The sequence below is a fragment of the Phyllostomus hastatus genome, unplaced genomic scaffold (assembly GCF_019186645.2).
Source record: "Phyllostomus hastatus isolate PE091 unplaced genomic scaffold, TTU_PhHast_1.1 phas_contig_64, whole genome shotgun sequence".
Taxonomy (NCBI): domain Eukaryota; kingdom Metazoa; phylum Chordata; class Mammalia; order Chiroptera; family Phyllostomidae; genus Phyllostomus; species Phyllostomus hastatus.
Window position 1 is genome coordinate 3,765,015 of NW_025333928.1, and position 9,710 is coordinate 3,774,724.

The following is a 9,710-nucleotide window of genomic DNA, read 5'->3' on the forward strand; positions in this document are numbered from 1 at the left end:
TACTATGAACGTTAGGGTGCATACGTTCTTTTGAATTAGTGTTTTAGGATTCTTAGGGTGTATTCCCAGCAGTGGAATTGCTGGGTCAAAAGGCTATTTCATTTTTAGTTTCTTAAGGAAATTCCATTCTGTTTTCTACAGAAGCTGCACCAGTTTGCATTCCCACCAATGGTGCACTAGGGTTCCCTTTTCTCCACAGCCCTGACACACTTATTGTTTGTTGATTTGTTTATGATGGCCATTCTGACCAGAGTGAAGTCGTATCTCATTGTGGTTTTAATTTGTATCTGTCTGATGGCTAGTGATGCTGAGCATCCTTTCATATGTCTCTGGGCCCTCTGTATGTCCTCCTTGAAGAAGTGTCTGTTCAGGTTCTTTTCCCATTTTTTTAATTGGGTTGTTTGTCTTCTTAGAATGGAGTCATGTGAGTTCTTTATACATTTTGGAGATCAAATCTTTGTACAAGATATCATTGGCAAATAAATTTTCCTATACAGGTGGTTCCCTTTTCATTTTGTTAATGTTTTCTTCAGCCATGCAGAAGTTTTTATTTTGATGAAGTCCCATTAGTTTATTCTTTCCTTTATGTCCCTTGCTCTAGTGGACATATTGTTGAAAATATTGCTGCATAGGATATCTGAGATTTTTCTGCCTATCTTCTCCTCTGAGAGTTTTATGTATCACAACTTATATTTAAGTCTTTTATCCATCTTGAGTTTATTTTTGTGTATGGAGTAAGCTGGTGGTTGAGTTTTATTTTTTGCATGTAGCTGTCCAGATCTCCCAACACCATTTGTTGAAGAGGCTATTTTTACTCCATTTTATGCTTCTGACCCCTTTGTCAAATACTAATTGACCATAGAGACTTGGGTTTATTTCTGGGATCTATATTCTGTTCCATTGGTCTGTGTGTCTGTTCTTGTTCCAGTGCCATGCTGTTTTGATTACAGTGACCTTGTAATATAGTTTTGATCCCACCTACTTTGTTCTTCTTTCTCAAAGTTGCTGCAGCTATTCTGTATCGTTATGGTTCCCTATAAATTTTTGAAATGTTTGTTCTATATCTATGAAATATGTCATTGGAATTTTAATAAGAATTCCATTGAATCTATAGATTGCTTTAGGTACTATAGACATTTTGATGATGTTAATTCTTCCAATCTATGAACATGATATACGCTTCCATTTGTTTGTGCCTTCCTTAATTTCTTCCTTCATTCTTGTGTAGTGTTCTGAATACAGGCTTTTTACTTCCTTGGTTAAGTTTATTCCTAGGTACTTTTTTGTTGTTGTTGTTGCTGTATCAAATGGAATTTTTTTCCTCATTTCTGTTTCTGATGTTTCATTGTTGGTGTATAAAATGCCTTTGACTTCTGAATATTGACTTTGTATCCTGTTGTTTTGCCAAGCTCATTTATTAGATCAATTATTTTTTTGGTGGAGTCTATAGGGTTTTTTATGTGCATGATCATGTCATCTGTAACAAATGACAGTTTTGCTTCCTCCTTTCCAATTTGGATGCCTTTTATTTCTTCTTCTTATCTGATTTCGGTGGCTAGGACTTCCAGTACTATGTTGACTAGGCATGGTGAAAGCAGGCATCCTTGTCTTGTTCCTGATCTTAGTGGGAAAGCTTTTAGTTTTTGCCCATTGAGTATGATGTTGGCTGTAGTTTTCTTATATATGTTCTTTATTATGTTGAGGAATGCTCCTGCTATTCCCACTTTGCTGAGTGGTTTTATAATAAGTGGGTGCTGTATCTTATCTAATGCTTTTTCCACATGTATTGCTACGATCATGTGATTCTGTCTTTCATGTTGTTTATGTGATGTATTACATTTACTGATTTGCGAATATTGTGCCATCCTTGCATCCCTGGGATGAATCCCATTTGGTCATGGTGTGTGATCTTTTTAATGTATTGCTGGATGCAGTTTGCCAGTATTTTGTTGAGGATTTTAGCGCCTATGTTCATCAGTGATATTGGCCTGAAATTGTCTTTCTTTGTTGTGTCTTTATCTGTTTTTGGGATTAGGATGATTCTGGATTTATTAAAAGAGTTTTGGCATCTTCCATGTTCTTGGATTTTTTAGAATAATCTGTGAAGGAATAGGGGTTAGCTCTTCTTTAAATGTTTTGTAAAATTCTCCTGTGAAACTGTTTGGTCCAGGGCTTTTATGTGTTGGAAGCTTTTTGATTACTGCTTCAATTTCATCAACTGTTATTGGTCTGTTCAGGCTTTCTGTTTCTTGTTCATTCAGTTTTGGAAGATTATATTTTTCTAGAAATTTGTCCATTTCACCTAGGTTTTCAATTTTTTGGCATACAGTTCTTCATAGTAATTTCTTACAATCCTTTGTATTTATGTGGTATCCATTGTAATCTCTTCTCTTTCATTTCTGATTGTGTTTATTTGGGTCCTCTCCCTTTTTTTCTTGATGAGCCTGCTTAAAGGCTTCTCGATTTTGTTTATCTTTTCAAAGAGCCAGCTCCTGGATTTATTGATCCTTAGAATTGTGCTTGTAGTCTCTATGTTGTTTAATTCTGCTCTGAATTGATTATTTCCTTCCTTCTACTTGTTCTGGGCTTTCTTTGTTATTGTTCCTCCAGTTCTTGTATGCATAGGGTTAGGTTGTTTATTTGAAATGTTTGACCTTTTTAAGATAGGCCTCTATTGATATGAACTTTCCTCTCAGGATTGCCTTCACTGTGTCCAATAAGTTTTGGATTGTTGTGAGTTCGTTTTCATTTGTTTCCAGAAACTTTTTGATTTCTTCTTTAATCTCATTCTTGACCCATTCATTGTTTAATAGCATGCTATTCAGTTTCCATGAGTTTAAGTGTTTTGGTTTTTTTTCCTTGGGGTTGGTTTCTAGTTTCAGTCCCTCGTGGCCAGAAAAAATGCTTGATATGATTTCAATTTTCTTGAATTTGTTGAGGCTTGTTTTGTGTCCTATCATGTGTCTATCTTTGAAAATGTTGCATGTGCATTTGAAAAGAATGTGTATTTTGCTTCTTTGGGATGTAAGTCTTTACATATATCAGTTAAGTCCATTTGATCTAGGACATTGTTCAATGCCGCAATATCTTTGTTGATATTTTATTTGGAAGATCTGTCCATTTTTGACACTGGGGTGTTAAAACCCCCTACTATAATTGTGTTGCTATCAATATCTTTCTTGAAGTCCCCCAAGATTTTCTTTATGCATCTGGGTGCTCCTATGTTGGGTGCATATATATTTACAATGCTTATGTCTTCTTGATGGATTCTTCCCTTAAGTATTATGAAGTGACCTTCTGGGTCTCTTTTTATGGCTCTTTTTTTTTTTAAAGTCTATTTTGTCTGATATGAGTGTTGCTACCCCATCTGCTAGTCTTATTGGGGCTCCCTTCTATGTTACTTCCTGTTTCTCCCTTGCTGCCTTTAAGATTCTCTCTTTGTCTTGGAATTTTGGCATTTTAATTATGATATGTCTTGAATCATATCATAATGGCTTCTTTGGTTTCCTCATGATTGGACTCTCTGTGTTTCCTGGATTTGTGTGACTTTTTCTCTCACAAAATTAGGGAAGTTCTCTGTCACTATTTTTTGAAACAGGTTTTCTATCCCTTGCTCTTCTTCTCCTTCTGGTATCACTATTATACGGATATTATTATGTTTCATGTTGTCCTGCATTTCCCATAAGCCTCTTCATTCTTTCTGAGCCTCCTTTCCTTTTTTTGCTCTTTCTGGGTGTTTTTCTACCTTGTCCTCCAGCTCACTGATTCGATCCTTTGCTTCATCTAGCCTTATTTTGATTTCTTCTACTGTGTTCTTCAGTTCAGCAATTGTATTCTTCATTTCCTCTTGGCCTTTGTTGATAGTTTCTATTTCCTTTTTCATGTTCATATAGTCGCAGTGAGTTCATCATAGTTTCCCTGTAGTTTTTGGTAGTTCTCTGTGAGTCATTGAGCTTCCTGTTAACCATTTCTTGGAACTCAATATCTGATAGTTGACTTGCCTCCATTTCATTTAGCATTCTTTCTGAGGTTTCCTCCTTTCTCTTCATTTGGGGATTGTTTCTTTGTTTTCCCATTGTTTGTAAGACTCTGCTTGTTAGCCTCTGCTTCTTAAATTGATCTGTTCTGACTCCCTGGGTTTATGGTGTGATCTTCTATGTTAGAAGAACTGTGAGATTCAGTGGTGCAGTCTCCTTGATCTCCTGAGCTCACTGGTCTTGAGCTTTCATTTATGTTGGCTCTCTATATGTCTTTGGGTTTTGATTGTTGTTGGGTCTTTCTTCAGTGGGTCATTCCTTCAAGCTGGTTAACTGAGGATTACTCCATCCACCATGTCTTGTATTCTGTTGTGAAGGTGTGGACAGGTTGTATTGAAGCTGGCTCTTCTCTCCGTATGTGGTTTTGAGGCTTCTCTTTCATTCTTGTTCAGTTGTTTGTTCTGGGTTATTTCTCCACCATTCAGTGGTGTTTTCAGATTGGTCCTGGATTGATGTTACTGTGGCTCCCACTCCCTCTTTCACCTGCTTCCGTTGTTATCTATTTGTGATTCCTTTGTTGGTGGGTTCTCTCTTCCAGCAGGTATACTGGTGTTCACAGCTCCCATCTACTCATTTTTGTGATTAGTTGGAGGGGAAAGGCAAAATGGTTTAAGACAGCAGGAGTGTATTCTATGATATTTAAAGTACCCACACATAGAGAAGAGATAGGAGATACTTGGGATATGTATAGTGTTATCCATGATATTTCACCAATCCAGCCACTTTTTAGAAAGAGTGGAACAATAATAAGAGTCTTGTAAGGGGTGGCAGCATTTTAAGTTGGATCTAAAAAGGAGTTAGCTTGTGGGAGGTCAGATTATGAGGTAAAGTGAGAGTAAAGGATAGAAGATAGGTGTAGTGTGTGAGAGAATAGAGTTAACCACAATAGTAATAAAGTTCAGGAAACAGTGAAGTGAGCTAAGATCTGGAAGGGGTGCTGTTTAGTATTTACAATTGTATGGAACAGCAGTTATTTATAATGGCAATGGAGCAACAATCACGTGACAGAATCTATGTGATCTGAATAACAGGAATAAGATGTACAGGACCTAGAGCAGTGTGCTATTGAAACACAAGTGAAGTGAAAGACAGAAAATTAAAAATATGCTATGAAAGGGAAACCATGGAACAAGGGAAACTAGTCAAACAATGCAATTTAACAAACCAAGTGAAGAAGACTAAACAGAAAGAAGAGAAATATAAAGTATACTAATAAAATAAAAGATGTAAAAATAATGAAAAATAATACTAATGCAAATACACAATAACTTGCAAGTTCTCTTGAAGTAGTAAAGTGAAATTTGTCTCACTGTCTAAATTTTTGGGATGACCCCTTTTTGGGTCTAACTTTGGTCCTTTGACAACTCCAGGTTTTATTGTCCCATTTGTGGGAATTAAAAAATAATAATAATAAAGGAAGGAAGAAGGCATAAAAAAGAAAGAACAGAAGAAAGGAAGAAGGAATTTTAAAAAGTGTGTGTGTAGGGGGGCTCCTGTTGGCTTTAAACTGGCCAAGCCAGTTCTGCTGGCTTTCCTTGCTGCAGTAAGCTGAGAGGGGATTGGTTTTGCTTTTCTTCCTTAATGACCAGTCCTTTTAGATCATAAGGTGTTCTTCCAGAATTAATCAATGGTCCCAGTGTATGTATACTCATGACAGTCAGGAATGTTTTGGTTGCAAGTGACAGAAACCTAGCACAAACCCAAAAGGAAACTTATTAGCTCTCTAAACTGGGAGATTCAGTGGCTAATCCCTTCCATCTTCAAGTATGGCTGGATCTGCATATTCCACAATGTTATTAGCTCTTTCTCTCATCTACTCTGACTTATCTCTATCGATTTTCTTTTCATTTCTCTTTCACATGATGACAAAGATGGCATTAGCACCACTATCATCCATTGCTCTTATACTTATAATCTCGGCAAAAAGACTGTGCCTCTTCTCTGATTATTTCAGGAAAAGTACCAGAGAGGGCTCCAAAGTTAAGTTTTCTAATCTACAAAGAACTTCTGCAAATTGAAGAGTAAAAAATTCTAATAAAAAATCAGCAAAGGATAGGAGTAAGCAATTTTCAGAAGAGAAAATGCAAATGGGCAATAAGAAAATTAAATTATACTTATTCTTATGGGGGAAGGAAAAGTGTAAATAAAAATGACAGTAAGATCATGGTAGAAATGCATCAGTTTGGCTAAAATGATACAATTCATAATCCTTGGCTTGTGATTGTGTGGAGGAAATAAGGAGTCTCATACTTTGCTGGAATGAATAAGAATTGCTTTAATCATTCCAAAAAATCTGAAAATAGCTACTGAAATTAAAAATACATATACTCTTTGACCCAGCCATTTCACTTTGGGAAGACAGAAATAAAAATGCCAGATCAACAGAAAAATGTTTATTACAACATATCTGCTACTTGAAAAATCTGGGAATAATTTGTATGTCCAAAAGTAGAGCATTATTAAATAAAATATATTACTTCGTATTCTGGAGTTTTATGCAGCTATTAAAGAAAGAGTATGTGGGGATATATCTATAATTCTTTCTAAATAAAAAAATCAGATTTGTACATCATCACCTCATTCTTGAAAAGAGAGAAGAAAAGTCTATTCATGCAACTTTTTATGTATGAATGTTTGCATGCACTCAGAAAAAATATGGGAAGATGCATACTAAATAGTTGACATTAGCTACTCTGAAAGTAAGTGGTCATGTGAGCATATATTGCTATTGTTGTTCAAAAGAAAAATTCACTAATGTGTATATTTAAAAAGACAAAGTGTCCATGTGTCCCTGAAACAAATTTCAACAATGAACGCATACAGGGTGACATCCTAAATCTTAGGGTAAGCATATGGGATCTTGTCAAAGGTATATTTTGTAGAAAGTTGGGAAGAGCTGTGATGTGTGTGCTGCCCTGCTCCACCATGAGGGGGTAGTACCATCCATTGACCTTGGTCATTCTAGACCTTCCATCTGAAGTATGGACACATTGGATGCATGGTGGGCGTGCATCTTACATTTCAGCAAATAGGATATACCTGTGCCTGCACTTGGTAGGTTCTCTTGCAGATGGGGAGAGGATTAGGCCAGGTCCTGTTTGCAAATGGTGTTTGCTGTTTGTTAGGTCTGAGTCATGCGGTTTCACTTGACTGTGTGAGGCTCTTATTTAATGTTATCTATAGATAACACATGGAGGTTTAATTTTCAATCTGTGAGCAAAAGGACAGACAACTTTTGACTCTGATTATTTTCCCTTACTTTTCGTTGTTCTTATTATTTCAACTTTTGAGACCTAACTATGGAGTTGGTATGTTTGTGTCAAGATCAGTTGGTGCAGCCATGTAGCAGGTGTTTATGAGGTGCTGGGCACTGTGCTGGGCTCATCATTGGCCTTGCTCTGTAGTCTTTGTTTTTCTGTAATGCTGAACAGCTATTACTGCATGGAAATGAGAAAAAGAGAACCATCTCCTAACTAATTGTTGAGGCAGAGGAGAAATAAAATATACAATCAAAGACCATTTAGAGAATAATGAGAATGTGAATAATACATATGAAAATTTATAGGATACCACCAAAGCCCTTAAATTGCTTTTTATTGTTGCAAATAAAAATGAAGTTAGCTTTAAAATAAAAAAGAATGAAAATTTACAAAAATTTTAAGGAAGCCAAGGAAAAGAAATATTTCAAGAACAAAGTAGAAATCTATGAATTTAAATACAGAAAAATCTCAAGAAATGGTAAATATATCCAAGAGGTGGCCCTTGGGAGAAAGCAGTAATATAGACAAACCTTTGTTTATTGACTGAAAGGGGGAGCACAAAACAAAGAAAACTATAAATGATGAGGAACTCTAAAAGCATGTGAAAGATTAAAAAGCAAGCTATTTCTATACACAACTCTTCATAAAGAATGAAAAAACTCACTGATACAGATTCTTTTGTGAAATATAAATAACAAAATTGACTCATGAAAAAGTAATGTTTTTTTTTAAGATCTTACTCATTTATTTTTAGACAGAGGGGAAGGGAGAGAGAAAGAGAGGGAGAGGAACATCAATGTGTGGTTGCCTCTCGAATGCCCCCTACTGGGGACCTGGTCCGAAACCCAGTTATGTGCCCTGACTGGGAATTGAACGGGCAACCCTTTGCTTCACAGGTCTGTGCTCAATCCACTGAGCCACACCAGCCAGGGGGAAAAAAGGAAGCTTTAAGACAAAAATATTCACATAAAAGTTAAAGTGTTATGAAATGAAAGCTCTACAATAGCTTTCTCGAATGGAGATTTTTCTAATGTGTTTGTTTTGCTGAATTTTTCAGTAACAGAGTGCTCTTATACTTGACTAACAGTTCCAGGTTATAGAAAAACATGGAAGGCTCTCTAATTCATTTTATGAGGACAGTACAACCCTGGAATCCAATCTTGAAAAATATAGTGGAGAAAAACAAAACAGAAGATGAAGGCACTAGATGAAAAACTATAAATAAAGCAGTAGCAAACAATTCAATAATACATTAATGGAGGCATTCACCATGACCAAGTAAGATTTTAGCCCAGGAATGTAAAGGCTTTTGTTTTTCAGATCATTTTATTACAAAAGAAACAAAATAAAACTTTATACATTAGCTGAGGCACACTTTTCAAATTCATCCTCGGTCCCATTCTCTCCCACCTTTCTTCCAAGCCCCACCCTTTGCAAAACCCAGACATAACAACTCTTTCAAAGTTGGTATTTATATTTCTAATCCATGTTTTGTGTCTTTACAACTTCCATAAGGGTCCGTAAGTATTTAGGTACATATTATTTTGTTTGCCTTTAACATTTCATAACTAGTTTTATTCTAAATGCATCCCTCCAGAGCTTGCTTTTGTTCTCTCAGCATTATGTTCTTAAGGTTATCTCCATTGATACAATTAGCTCTAGCTTATATATTGTACAAATGCACCATATTTTATTTACCTTTTATTTTTTACATCAGGACATTTATGTTGTTTCCTTTGTTTTAGTGGCTGTTAAAACAATGCTACAACACACCTCATGTACACTTCCCCACTTGCACGTATGAGTGGGATGTTACTGCTTGTTCTGTTATCTGCAGGGTGTGAGAGTTCTGTCTTCAACATCCTTGCCAGCTTGTGTAGGATGGGATTGTATTCCTGCTTTATTTTGCACCTCCCCGATTACTACCATGGTAGAGAATTTTCCAGTGTTCATTGATCAGGAGTATATCCTTTTCTCTGAATGGTCTGATTATATTCTTAGTCTATTTTATACTAGATTTAAAAACCTCTCTTGATGTTGATTGGTAGGATTTCTTTATATATTCTGAATGCTGATACAGAACTTTTTAATCACAGGAAATCTATTAACATCTTACATCAGAGAAATAAGTAAAAATATATTCTCAGTGCTGTCAGTAGATAGCAAAAAGGCATTCAGTAGAACATGAGATTCATTCCTGATAAAATCTCTTTGAAAATTTGGGAATAGAAGGATGATAAAAGTATTTTCCTTGAACTAGGCACACATCAGCCTTGCTGTTGAAACAACAGATGCATCCCCATTAGAGATAGGAAATTTATTTGAACTGTGCCCCTTACCCCCATTCACAGGTTGAAGTCCTAACCCACAGTACCTCAGAATGTGGCTGTGTTGGAGACAGTCTTTAAAGAGG